At 35.3% G+C, this 13,818-nt stretch overlaps 1 protein-coding gene across 3 annotated transcripts in view; it reads left to right on the forward strand.

Annotated features, from left to right (window-relative positions):
* Positions 1 to 1,260: 1,260 nt before the first annotated feature.
* Positions 1,261 to 13,818, forward strand: part of myoz1b (myozenin 1b) — a 48,836-nt gene continuing 36,278 nt past the window's right edge. For 2 of the 3 annotated variants that reach the window (XM_061907293.1, XM_061907296.1), the window contains exon 1: positions 1,261 to 1,419. The gene's annotated coding sequence lies outside the window, so the exon portion shown is untranslated. The remainder of the gene's footprint in view (positions 1,420 to 13,818) is intronic. The other variant, XM_061907295.1, reaches the window with a different exon arrangement.

Consider the following 13,818-nt stretch of genomic DNA (forward strand, 5'->3'; position numbering starts at 1 on the left):
TGGCCGTGCCAGCAACTTGAGGGTTGCAGGTTCGATTCCCGCTTCCGCCATCCTAGTCAATGATCCAGCAACTGACACAACGCAAAGCAGGTACAAATAGGAGCGGGCTGATTGGCAACAGGTGCAGCACTCAGGGAACAAGACAGGAAGCTGACAAAATAAGAGCACTAGACAGGAACTAAGGACAGGAAATACTAAACACAGAGGAAACAGACAAATGCAGAGGAAAAAACTAAAACATAGGGGCGGCATAGCTCGGTTGGCAGAGTGGCCGTGCCAGCAACTTGAGGGTTGCAGGTTCGATTCCCGCTTCCGCCATCCTAGTCAATGATCCAGCAACTGACACAACGCAAAGCAGGTACAAATAGGAGCGGACTGATTGGCAACAGGTGCAGCACTCAGGGAACAAGACAGGAAGCTGACAAAATAAGAGCACTAGACAGGAACTAAGGACAGGAAATACTAAACACAGAGGAAACAGACAAATGCAGAGGAAAAAACTAAAACATAGGGGCGGCATAGCTCGGTTGGCAGAGTGGCCGTGCCAGCAACTTGAGGGTTGCAGGTTCGATTCCCGCTTCCGCCATCCTAGTCACTGCCGTTGTGTCCTTGGGCAAGACACTTTACCCACCTGCTCCCAGTGCCACCCACACTGCTTTAAATGTAACTTAGATATTGGGTTTCACTATGTAAAGCGCTTTGAGTCACTAGAGAAAAGCGCTATATAAATGTACTTCACTTCACTAAAATGTACTTCACTTCACAAACTGTCAGGGGAAAGCCTGACAATTATTTCACACTTGGACATATTTTTGTGGGAAAATATTGCATATTTTGTGTTTTTCTGGTTAAAAAAAAGGATTGAAAAAAATAAATAAAACATAATTAAAAACAAAACAAAAAAAAAAGGTTGTATTGACAGATTGACCTGAAGTTGATTTGTAAATTAAGCATTGAATAAAAAATGAAATGCAATGAATATATGACTTTTTTATGACCTTCTGACCAAACTTGAGGGAAGCCCTGAAGGTAAAAAAAAAAAAAAATCTATATTGATTTTGAAAATGACAAATATGAAAATGGCCCCCGCATGTTTTGCTGTTTCAGTGTGTGGCCCTCAGTAAAGTACTCGACCTCTGCATGAGAAGAACTTCCACAGGAGTCAACCGTGGTCCTTTCTTCAAGATGGCAACTGGCAGGTTACTGAACTTGTAACACCACACCCACCTCCCCACCCCTCTTTTCACACCCACAGGAGCGGCCCCCAACCCACTAGACCCCGTGTCACTCTCTGTGGGGGCCGAGACGTGTCTCGCCCGCAACAATACCAGGACGTCGGGAACTGAAATCTAGCAGGACGTGTCTACAAACCACAACAAAAGCCCATCTTGTGCAGGGAGCTTATACCTAGCTTCTTAGGTAAGGTGTGTGTGTGTGTGTAAGTGTGTGTGTGTGTGTGTGTGTGTGTGTGTGTGTGTGTGTGTGTGTGTGTGTGTGTGTGTGTGTGTGTGTGTGTTTGCTGCATGATCTGGCAGCGATGCAGTGGTAGCTGTTAAATAATTCAGAAGCCAGTTGAAGTTCAAGGACTTATTTACAGTCAAATGTTTGTGATTTGTCTTATCAGCACATTTGTTTCCCCTCATGTGTTTCATAAAAACATATCGATAGATGATTTTAAAGATGATCTAGAAATTTAGGCGTTGAAAGTAAAAAAATTTAAAAATATTTTTTTACTTATTTTTACACTTTTTGGAATGGGGCCCTTTTGGGTCCCCAGGAGGTTTAGTGTGATTTTTTTTTCTTTTTAATGGTCATTGCTCGAACAAAAAAAGCATCAAAATCAATGTTGTTATGAATTATTGACCTACTCAGCGCTCCAATAAGGTCACATCAAAATATTCCACTTTAAATTTTTGGGGGGGAAAAGATTGCATATTTTTTGTGTTTGCCATAAAAAAGTTTTCTACGTTAAAAATGTCATAAAATAAACTAACACAAATTACAAAAGCGTATAAATGATGGATGGATCTAAAGTTGATTTAAAGATTAGGCGTTGAAGGTAAAAAAAAAAATTAAAAAATTACCAATTTTTACACTTTTATGAAAGGGGCCCTTTTGGGTCCCCAGGAGGTTTAGTGTGATTTTTTTTTCTTTTTAATGGTCATTGCTCGAACAAAAAATGCATCAAAATCAATGTTATGAATTATTGACCTACTCAGCGCTCCAATAAGGTCACATCAAAATATTCCACTTTGAAATTTTTGGGGGGGAAAAGATTGCATATTTTTTGTGTTTACCATAAAAAGTTTTATATGACATAAATGTCCTAAAATAAGAAAACTAAAATTATAAAATTGTATAATTGATGGATGAATCTAAAGTTGATCTACAGATTTAGGCATTGAAAGTTAAAAAAAAAAATAAAATACTTATTTTTACACTTTTATGAATGGGGGCTTTTTGGGTGCCCAGGAGGTTTAGTGTGATTTTTTTTTTTTATGGTCATTGCTCAAAAAAAAAAAAAAAGCATCAAAATCAATGTTGTTATTAATTATTGACCTACTCAACGCTCCAATAAGGTCACATCAAAATATTCCACTTTGAAATTTTTTGGGGGGAAAAGATTGCATATTTTTTGTGTTTGCCATAAAAAGTTTTCTACGTTAAAAATGTCATAAAATAAACTAACATAAATTACAAAAGCCTATAAATGATGGATGGATCTAAAGTTGATCTAGAGATTAGGCGTTGAAGGTAAAAAATAAATTTAAAAATTACCAATTTTTACACTTTTATGAAAGGGGCCCTTTTGGGTGCCCAGGAGGTTTAGTGTGATTTTTTTTTTTTTTAATGGTCATTGCTCAAAAAAAAATGCATCAAAATCAATGTTGTTATTAATTATTGACCTACTCAGCGCTCCAATAAGGTCACATCAAAATATTCCACTTTGAAAAATTTGGGGGGAAAAAATTGCATATTTTTTGTGTTTGCCATACAAAGTTTTCAATTACAAAAATGTCACAAAATAATCAAACCAAAATCATAACACTGTATAATTGATGGATTAATCTAAAGTTGATCTAAAGATTTAGGCATTGAAAGTAAAAAGAAAAAAAAACAAAAAATACATTTTTTTACACTTTTATGAATGGGGCCCTTTTGGGTCCCTAGGTGGTTTAGTGTGATTTTTTTTAATGGTCATTGCTGGAAAAAAAATTGCATCCAAACAATGTTGTTATGAATTATTGACTTATCAGAGGATCTAATTAATTCACATCAAAATACTCCACTTTGAACATTTTGGGGGGAAAAGATTGCATATTTTTTGTGTTTACCATAAAAAGTTTTATATGACATAAATGTCATAAAATAAGAAAACTTAAATTATAAAATTGTATAATTGATGGATGAATCTAAAGTTGATCTACAGATTTAGGCATTGAAAGTTAAAAAAAATAAATAAATACTTATTTTTACACTTTTATGAATGGGGGCTTTTTGGGTGCCCAGGAGGTTTAGTGTGATTTTTTTTTTTTAATGGTCATTGCTCAAAAAAACAAACAAAAAAAAAAGCATCAAAATCAATGTTGTTATTAATTATTGACCTACTCAACGCTCCAATAAGGTCACATCAAAATATTCCATTTTGAAAAATTTCAGGGGAAAAAATTGCATATTTTTTGTGTTTGCCATACAAAGTTTTCAATTACAAAAATGTCATAAAATAAACTAACAAAAATTACAAAAGCGTATAATTGATGGATGGATCTAAAGTTGATTTAGAGATTAGGCGTTGAAGGTAAAAAAATAAATTAAAAAATTACAAATTTTTACACTTTTATGAAAGGGGCCCTTTTGGGTGCCCAGGAGGTTTAGTGTGATTTTTTTTTTTTTTTAATGGTCATTGCTCAAAAAAAAAAAAAAAAAAAAAAAAAAAAGCATCAAAATCAATGTTGTTATTAATTATTGACCTACTCAACGCTCCAATAAGGTCACACCAAAATATTCCACTTTGAAAAATTTGGGGGGAAAAAATTGCATATTTTTTGTGTTTGCCATACAAAGTTTTCAATTACAAAAATGTCATAAAATAAGCAAACCAAAATCATAACATTGTATAATTGACGGATTAATCTAAAGTTGATCTAAAGATTTAGGCATTGAAAGTAAAAAGAAAAAAAAAACCAACAACATTTTTTTACACTTTTATGAATGGGGCCCTTTTGGGTCCCTAGGTGGTTTAGTGTGATTTTTTTTTAATGGTCATTGCTCGAAAAAAAAATGCATCCAAATCAATGTTGTTATGAATTATTGACTTATCAGAGGATCTAATTAATTCACATCAAAATACTCCACTTTGAACATTTTGGGGGGGGAAGATTGCATATTTTTTGTGTTTACCATAAAAAGTTTTATATGACATAAATGTCATAAAATAAGAAAACTAAAATTATAAAATTGTATAATTGATGGATGAATCTAAAGTTGATCTACAGATTTAGGCATTGAAAGTAAAAAAATAAAAATAAATACTTATTTTTACACTTTTATGAATGGGGGCTTTTTGGGTGCCCAGGAGGTTTAGTGTGATTTTTTATTTTTTTTAATGGTCATTGCTCAAAAAAAAAAAAAAAAAAAAGCATCAAAATCAATGTTGTTATTAATTATTGACCTACTCAACGCTCCAATAAGGTCACATCAAAATATTCCATTTTGAAAAATGTTGGGGGAAGAAAATTGCATATTTTTTGTTTGTCATACAAAGTTTTCAATTACAAAAATGTCATAAAATAAGCAAACCAAAATCATAACATTGTATAATTGATGGATTAATCTAAAGTTGATCTAAAGATTTAGGCATTGAAAGTAAAAAGAAAAAAAAAACAAAAAAAACATTTTTTTACACTTTTATGAATGGGGCCCTTTTGGGTCCCTAGGTGGTTTAGTGTGATTTTTTTTTAATGGTCATTGCTCGAAAAAAAATTGCATCCAAACAATGTTGTTATGAATTATTGACTTATCAGAGGATCTAATTAATTCACATCAAAATACTCCACTTTGAACATTTTGGGGGGAAAAGATTGCATATTTTTTGTGTTTACCATAAAAAGTTTTATATGACATAAATGTCATAAAATAAGAAAACTAAAATGATAAAATTGTATAATTGATGGATGAATCTAAAGTTGATCTACAGATTTAGGCATTGAAAGTTAAAAAAAAAAAAAAAATACTTATTTTTACACTTTTAGGAATGGGGGCTTTTTGGGTCCCCAGGAGGTTTAGTGACATTTTTTTTTTTTGATAGTCATTGCTCGAAAAAAAAAAAAGGAAAAATGCATGAAAATCAATGTTGTTATGCCCTGTTCTGTCTCCCTGTAATGTTTGTCTGATCTTGAATGGGATTGTGCTGAAAATTTTAATTTTCCTGAAGGAACTCTCCTGACGGAATAAATAAAGTACTATCTAATCTAATCTAATTTAATCTAATGAATTATTGACTAAATAGAGGATCTAACTAAATCACATCAAATATTCCACTTTGAAATTTTTTTGTGGAAAAGTTTGCATATTTTTTTGTGTTTGCATTAAAAAGTTTTCTATGACCTAAATGTCATAAAACAAACAAAAATTATAAAAAGGTATAATCTAAAGTTGATCTAGAGATTTAGGCATTGAAAGTAAAAAAAAGAAAATAAAAAAATTACTTATTTTTACACTTACGAATGAGAGTCTTTTGGGTCCCTGGGAGGTTTAGTGTGATTTTTTTTTTTTAATGGTCATTGCTAGACAAAAAAAAATGCATCAAAATCAATGTTGTTATGAATTATTGACCTATTCAACGCTCCAATAAGGTCACAATAAATATTCCACTTTGAAAATTTTGGGGGGGAAAAGATTGCATATTTTTTGTGTTTACCATAAAAAGCTTTCTATGACATAAATGTCCCAAAACAAAACAAACACAAATTACAAAAATATATAATTGATAGATAGATCTAGAGATTTAGTCATTGAAAGTAAAACAAATAAAATAAAAAAATAACTTATTTTTACAATTTTATGAATGGGACCCTTTTGGGTCCCCAGGAGGTTTAATGTGATTTTTTTTAACTGTCTTTGCTCAAAAATATAATATAATTAAATCTATGTTGTTATGAATTATTGACCTATGATAGGATTTAATTAATTCACATCAAATATTCCACTTTGAACATTTTTCGGGGAAACGATTGCATGTGATGATTATGGAGGGCTGGTTACATCTTTACTATTTCATTAAGACTGGGGGGTCCAAATAGTTTCCACTGAGGGCCACGCACTGAAAAATCAAATCATGTGGGGGCCATTTTGAAAACGAATACACTATATAGATTTTTTTTTACCTTAAAAAAAGTTTCTCTGGGACCCGGAATGGTCTCATCCATAAAAATGTAAAAAAAAAATTTAACGCTTCAATATCTACATCAACTTCAGCTCGATCTGTGAATGTTTTAGTTACATTGTTTTTTTCACAATTGTATTTGTTATTATTATTATGCCCTTTTTTCTTTGAAAAAAACAAAAAAAACAAACAAAAAAAAAGTTTTTACGACACACACACATCATATGCAATATTTTCCCCAAAAATATTTCAAACTGGATTTATTTTCTTATTTTTATTTTGCCCTTTTGTTCATGAGAAAAACACAAAATATGAAATAATTTTTTCTTGGAAAATATTTCAAAGTGGAATATTTGATAGGTCAATAAATCATAACAAAATTGATATTAATATTTTTTCTTTTAACAATGACAGTTTAAAAAAAAAAGAAAATCCAAATAAAATTAAAGTTGCAAGCAGCGATGGACGGGGACCGAGTATATATGGAAGTGGCTGAGGAGAGGGAAGTCTGGGCTTCCCAGATATAAGTTAGAACAACACACTACTTTGTATTATATTGTAGTTTTTACCTTCCATAACGTGTCTACTGACAGATATAAGTTAGAACAATACACTACTTTTTATTATAAATGTCGTTTTTACCTTCCATAACATGCCTACTGACAAATATAAGTTAGAACTACTTAGTATTATAAATGTTGTAGTTATTATCTTCCATAACGTGTCTACTGACAGATATAAGTTAGAATGAAAATACATGGGTACGGCTAGTAGCTACTATTAGCAAACAGATAGAACAATAAAAAGTGCAGATGGCCTTAAAACGCCACAACAGTCAGGCACCACATGCAAGTACCCAAAATAAATACTCGAAAAACAAAGAATTTCAATCGGATCAGACACATAGGAGGAAACGGGATTAAAACCCGATGCTAACCGCCCATTGAAAATACATGGGTACGGCTAGTAGCTACAATTAGCAAACAGACTTACCAACTCGGCGTAATATTTTAACATCGACACACTCTCTCGTCGCAACTCGGCCCTGATGGTCGGCACCTATAAGTTTACAATTAGTTGTAAAATGTTGGACGGTTGTTTTTGCTGTTGATTTTGGCTGGGAGTTGTCAATATATAAAATGTAGGCCTAAGTGAGACCTACATAGGGGTTAACCCGATGCTAACCGCCCATTGAAAATAAATGGGTATGGCTAGCAAACAGATGGACTTACCAACTCGGCGTAATATTTTAACATCGACACACTCTCTCGTCGCAACTCGGCCCTGATGGTCGGCACCTATAAGTTTACAATTAGTTGTAAAAGAAAATGTTGGACGGTTGTTTTTGCTGTTGATTTTGGCTGGGAGTTGTCAATATATGAAATGTAGGCCTAAGTGAGACCTACATAGGGGTTAACCCGATGCTAACCGCCCATTGAAAATACATGGGTACGGCTAGCAAACAGATAGACTTACCAACTCGGCGTAATATTTTAACATCGACACACTCTCCCGTCGCAACTCGGCCCTGATGGTCGGCACCTATAAGTTTACAATTAATTGTAAAATGTTGGACGGTTGTTTTTGCTGTTGATTTTGGCTGGGAGTTGTCAATATATGAAATGTAGGCCTAAGTGAGACCTACATAGGGGTTAACCCGATGCTAACCGCCCATTGAAAATACATGGGTATGGCTAGTAGCTACAATTAGCAAACAGATAGACTTACCAACTCGGCGTAATATTTTAAGATCGACACACTCTCTCGTCGCAATTCGGCCCTGATGGTCGGCACCTATAAGTTTACAATTAGTTGTAAAATGTTGGACGGTTGTTTTTGCTGTTGATTTTGGCTGGGAGTTGTCAATATATGAAATGTAGGCCTAAGTGAGACCTACATAGGGGTTTTTCTTTCATGTCTCTATGCCGTTCCTACTGGAAGTTACAGGCAGTTTTGTCTGTGTTTTCTTCCTAAGAGCAATTGTGTCTATGTTTTATTCGTAGGGGGCGCTAGAGCGCAATTGTGAGTTTTGGGGTTAGGTTTTTTTATTAGATCGCAATTTTCGCCAGTCCTGATGTGTGTGTCCAGTTTGAAGCATGTTAAGGGGGTCAAATTACAGCTCAAAGTGGCAAAAGTGAGTGTTTTTACAAACCTTTCATTTTGAAGGGGGAATTTCAAACTTCCTGTTGATTTTTGCTGAAGAATGTCATTGTATGAAATTTAGGTCTAAGTGAGACCTATATAGGGGTTATTGTTTCGTGTCACTACGACATTCATACTGGAAGTTACAAGCAGTTTTGTCTGTGTTTTCTTCCTAGGGGGCGCTAGAGCACAATTTTTAGTTTTGGGGTTAGGTTTTTTTTTTAAATTAAATTGCTATTTTCGCCAGTCCTGATGTGTGTGTCAAATTCGGTGAGTTTTGAAGCATGTTAAGAGGGTCAAATTACAGCTCAAAGCTGCGGAATAATAATAAAGAAAGAAAGAAAGAAAGAATAAAACGCTACAAATTCAAAAGGGTCCTCCACCCAAAGGGACATTCGGTCCCTAATTATTGGGGATCCCAAAGGGCCTCACTCATAAAAGTGTTGAAAATATGTCATAACATTTTATTTTTTAGTTATCTATTTTGGCTTAAGTCTGTAGATCACTGATGTCATATTTTGTTTTGGACCCCCACTTCATTTTTAACATTAGATCAATTTTACGTTTTTAGGGACCGAATGTCCCTTTGGGACAGAGGACCCTATTGTATTTCTAAGGTTTTATTATTATTATACTGCCACCTCTTTGAGCTGTAATTTGACCCCCTTAACATGCTTTAAAACTCACCAAATTTGACACACACATCAGGACTGGTGAAAATTGCCATCTAATAAAAAAACCAAACCTCAAGACTCAAAATTGCACTCTAGCGCCCCCTAGGAAAAAAATCCAAACAAAACTGCGTGTATCTTCTGTTAGAAATGTTGTAGAGACATGAAACAAAAACCTCGATGTAGGTCTGACTTAGACCTACATTTCATACACGTACATCCTTCAGCAAAAATCAACAAAAAGTTGGCGAAAACCCCTTCAAATCAAAAGTATCCTAAAAAAATGTCATTTTTGCCTCTTTGAGCTGTAATTTGACCCCCTTAACATGCTTTAAAACTCACCAAATTTGACACACACATCAGGACTGGCGAAAATTGCCATCTAATAAAAAAAACAAACCTCAAGACTCAAAATTACGCTCTAGCGCCCCCTAGGAAAAAATCCAAACAAAACTGCGTGTATCTTCTGTTAGAAATGTTGTAGAGACATGAAACAAAAACCTCTATGTAGGTCTGACTTAGACCTACATTTCACACACGTACATCCTTCAGCAAAAATCAACAAAAAGTTGGCAAAAACCCCTTCAAATCAAAAGTTTCCTAAAAAAAAAAAGTCATTTTTGCCTCTTTGAGCTGTAATTCGACCCCCTCAACATGCTTTAAAACTCACCAAATTTGACACACACATCAAGACTGGTGAACATTGCCATCTAATAAAAAACCAAACCTCAAGACTCAAAATTACGCTCTAGCGCCCCCTAGGGAAAAATCCAAACAAAACTGCGTGTATCTTCTGTTAGAAATGTTGTAGAGACATGAAACAAAAACCTCGATGTAGGTCTGACTTAGACCTACTTTTCATACACTTACATCCTTCAGCAAAAATCAACAAAAAGTTGGCAAAAACCCCTTCAAATCAAAAGTTTCCTAAACATTTTTTTTTGCCTCTTTGAGCTGTAATTTGACCCTCTTAATATGCTTCAAAACTCACCAAACTTGGCACACACATCAGGACTGGTGAAAATCGCGATCTAATAAAAAAACAACAACCCAAAACTCAAAATTGCGCTCTAGCGCCCCCTAGGAATAAAACACTGACAAAACTGCTCTTGGGAAGAAAACAGACAAAACTGCTTGTAACTTCCAGTAGGAATGTCGCAGAGAGATGAAACAAAAACCTCTGTGTAGGTCTGACTTAGACCTACATTTCATACACTTACATCCTTCAGCAAAAATCAACAAAATGTTGGCAAAAAACCCTTCAAATCAAAAGTATCCTAAAAAAATGTCATTTTTGCCTCTTTGAGCTGTAATTCGACCCCTCAGCATGCTTTAAAACTCACCAAATTTAACACACACATCAAGACTGGTGAAAATTCCCATCTAATAAAAAACCAAACCTCAAAACTCAAAATTGCGCTCTAGCGCCCCCTAGGAAAAAATCCAAACAAAACTGCGTGTATCTTCTGTTAGAAATGTTGTAGAGACATGAAACAAAAACCTCTATGTAGGTCTGACTTAGACCTACATTTCATACACTTACATCCTTCAGCAAAAATCAATAAAAAGTTGGCAAAAACCCCTTCAAATCAAAAGTATCCTAAAAAAAATGTCATTTTTGCCTCTTTGAGCTGTAATTTGACCCCCTCAACATGCTTTAAAACTCACCAAATTTGACACACACATCAAGACTGGTGAACATTGCCATCTAATAAAAAACCAAACCTCAAGACTCAAAATTGCGCTCTAGCGCCCCCTAAGAAAAAATCCAAACAAAACTGCGTGTATCTTCCGTTAGAAATTTTGTAGAGACATGAAACAAAAACCTCTATGTAGGTCTCACTTAGACCTACATTTCATACACTTACATCCTTCAGCAAAAATCAACAAAAAGTTGGCAAAAACCCCTTCAAATCAAAAGTTTCCTAAAAAAAATGTAATTTTTGCCTCTTTGAGCTGTAATTCGACCCGCTTAAAATGCTTCAAAACTCACCAAACTGGACACACACATCAGGACTGGTGGAAATCGCGATCTAATAAAAAAAAAAAAACCCCAAAACTCAAAATTGCGCTCTAGCGCCCCCTAGGAATAAAACACTGACAAAACTGCTCTTGGGAAGAAAACAGACAAAACTGCTTGTCACTTCCAGTAGGAATGTTGTAAAGACATGAAACAAAAACCTCTATGTCGGTCTCACTTAGACCTACATCCTTCAGCAAAAACTAACAGGAAGTTGGCAATTACCCCTTCAAAACAAAAGTTTTGTAAAAACCCGTCACCTTTTTTCAAACATTATCTCCTCTGAGCGCGCTCGTTGTGTCGGCTTCAAACTCACACAGAAAAGAGATTGAACCCTTCTGATTAAAAGTTGCGCAAAGAGTTTTTCAAACTGCTCCGGTTTTGATTTTACGAGCCTTCAAAGAACTTCTGCGCTGCTGCCGTCTCAAGATGGCCGCTTAAAAGCAGGAAGCACCAGCATGACCACACAATACAGAGAAGGTAGGTAATGTGCGGGTAAAGTTGACTGGGTGAAAGAAGGAGGCACCAGTTTGACTCCAGGATACAGAGAAGGTAGGTAAAGTGCAGGTAAAGATATGTTGTCTGGGTGATGGCAGGAAGCACCAGCATGTATGGGTGAAATAAAGAGGCACCAGTGTGACCCCAGGATGCAGGGAAGGTAGGTAATGTGCAGGTAAAGATATGTTGAATGGGTAAAGGCAGGAAACACCAGCAAAATTTGGGCCCGTCCATCGCTGCATGCAGCTTTAATTTTATAATTTGTGTTTGTTTTTATGATATTTATGTCATAGAAAAGTTTTTATGGCAAACACAAAAAATATGCAATCTTTTTCCCCAAAAATGTTCAAAGTGGAATATTTGAAGTGAATTAATTAGATCCTCTAATACACGGGTGTCAAACTCTGGCCCGTGGGCCAAGTCTGGCCTGCCGTGTGACTTAATGTGGCCCTTGAGGCAATATTAATTTAGCATTAGAGCTGGCCCGCCGGTGTTATACAGCGTCGGTGTCGCTGTAACACCGCATTCACCGCTAATACTCATACTTGCCAACCCTCCTCATTTTCCCGGTAGACTCCCGAAGTTCAGTGCCCCTCCCGAAAATCTCCCGGGGCAACCATTCTCCCCAATTTCTACCGATTTCCACCTGGACAACTATATTGGGGGCGTGCATTTAAGGCACTGCCTTTAGCGTTCTCTACAACCTGTCGTCACGTCCACTTTTCCTCCATACGCACAAGTGAATGCACGGCATACTTGGTCAACAGCCATACAGGTCACACTGAGGGTGGCCGTATAAACAACTTTAGCACTGTTACAAATATGCGCCACACTGTGAACCCACACCAAACAAGAATGACAAACACATTTCGGGTGAACATCCGCACCGTAACACAACAGAACAAATACCCAGAACCCCTTGCAGCACTAACTCTTCCGGGAAACTTCCAGCAAACTGACCAATAATTAACGTTTTATTCATGCATTTTTTTCTTGCTACTTCAAGGCTTGAATGTTTGGTTCATTCTTTATTGTTATTTTATTTTCAAATGTATTATTAGCCTGTGGAAAAAATGTGATATTTACCTCAGATTGCAAATAGAAAAAAAAGCATACCATTTTTATAAAAATTGTATTTGATATGCCATTGATATTTTTTTAATGATTATTATTATTATTATTTGAAACTGGATTTTGCACGTCACTAAAGTTATAAAAGCCTTGCTTGTTCAATATTTAATGCAAAACTTGTTTGGGTCCCTATTAAAAGGTTCATTTGTTCAACCTTGGCCCCCGGCTTTGTTCCGTTTCAAATTTTGTCCCACTTTGTATTTGAGTTTGACACCCCTGCTCTAATAGGTCAATAATTCCTAACTACAAAGATTTTGATGCATTATTATCTACTGAGCAATGACCGTTTTAAATAGAAAAACAGCCTGCACGGCAACTTTGTGTTATTAAAGTCAACATTGCAACTTTTACTTTACCGGTTTGCTCTTTTATTCCACTTGGTAGTGGAATATTTTGTTAAATACTGAGCTGCGGGCCACACTTTGGACCCCCCAGGTCAAAGTGAAGGTGAAATCCCTACAGGGGACGCTGGAATGCGATGGCGTTTTTAGCGGGGATGCATGGATGTTGATTTGGGAATGTGCTGACTTTACGCCGCCTTCCTCCTCAGCTGTGCCCTTTGAGATTTATCTTGGAGCTAAAAGAGGCAGGTTGTGGCGGGTGTTAAGTGGTGGATGTGCGGTAACAGGACCCCCTCCTCCTTCTCGCACCTTACGCCTACAGGGATACACCGAAAAAGCACCTGGAACACCCCCGAAAGGACTTTTTCCACTGACAAAATTGAATTGACAAATTAAGACATTTTTTAAAATTTCTTCAATGATTAAATCTCTAGATAGATCAACTTCAGGTCTATCTGTAAGGATGAAAAAAAAAAAATAATATATATATATATATATATATATATATATATATATATATATATATATATATATACATATATATATATACACATATATATGTATATATATATATACATATATGTGTGTGTGTATCTATATATATATACATACATATATATATATATATAT

Source organism: Nerophis ophidion, linkage group LG08, assembly GCF_033978795.1.
Source record: "Nerophis ophidion isolate RoL-2023_Sa linkage group LG08, RoL_Noph_v1.0, whole genome shotgun sequence".
Taxonomy (NCBI): Eukaryota; Metazoa; Chordata; class Actinopteri; order Syngnathiformes; family Syngnathidae; genus Nerophis; species Nerophis ophidion.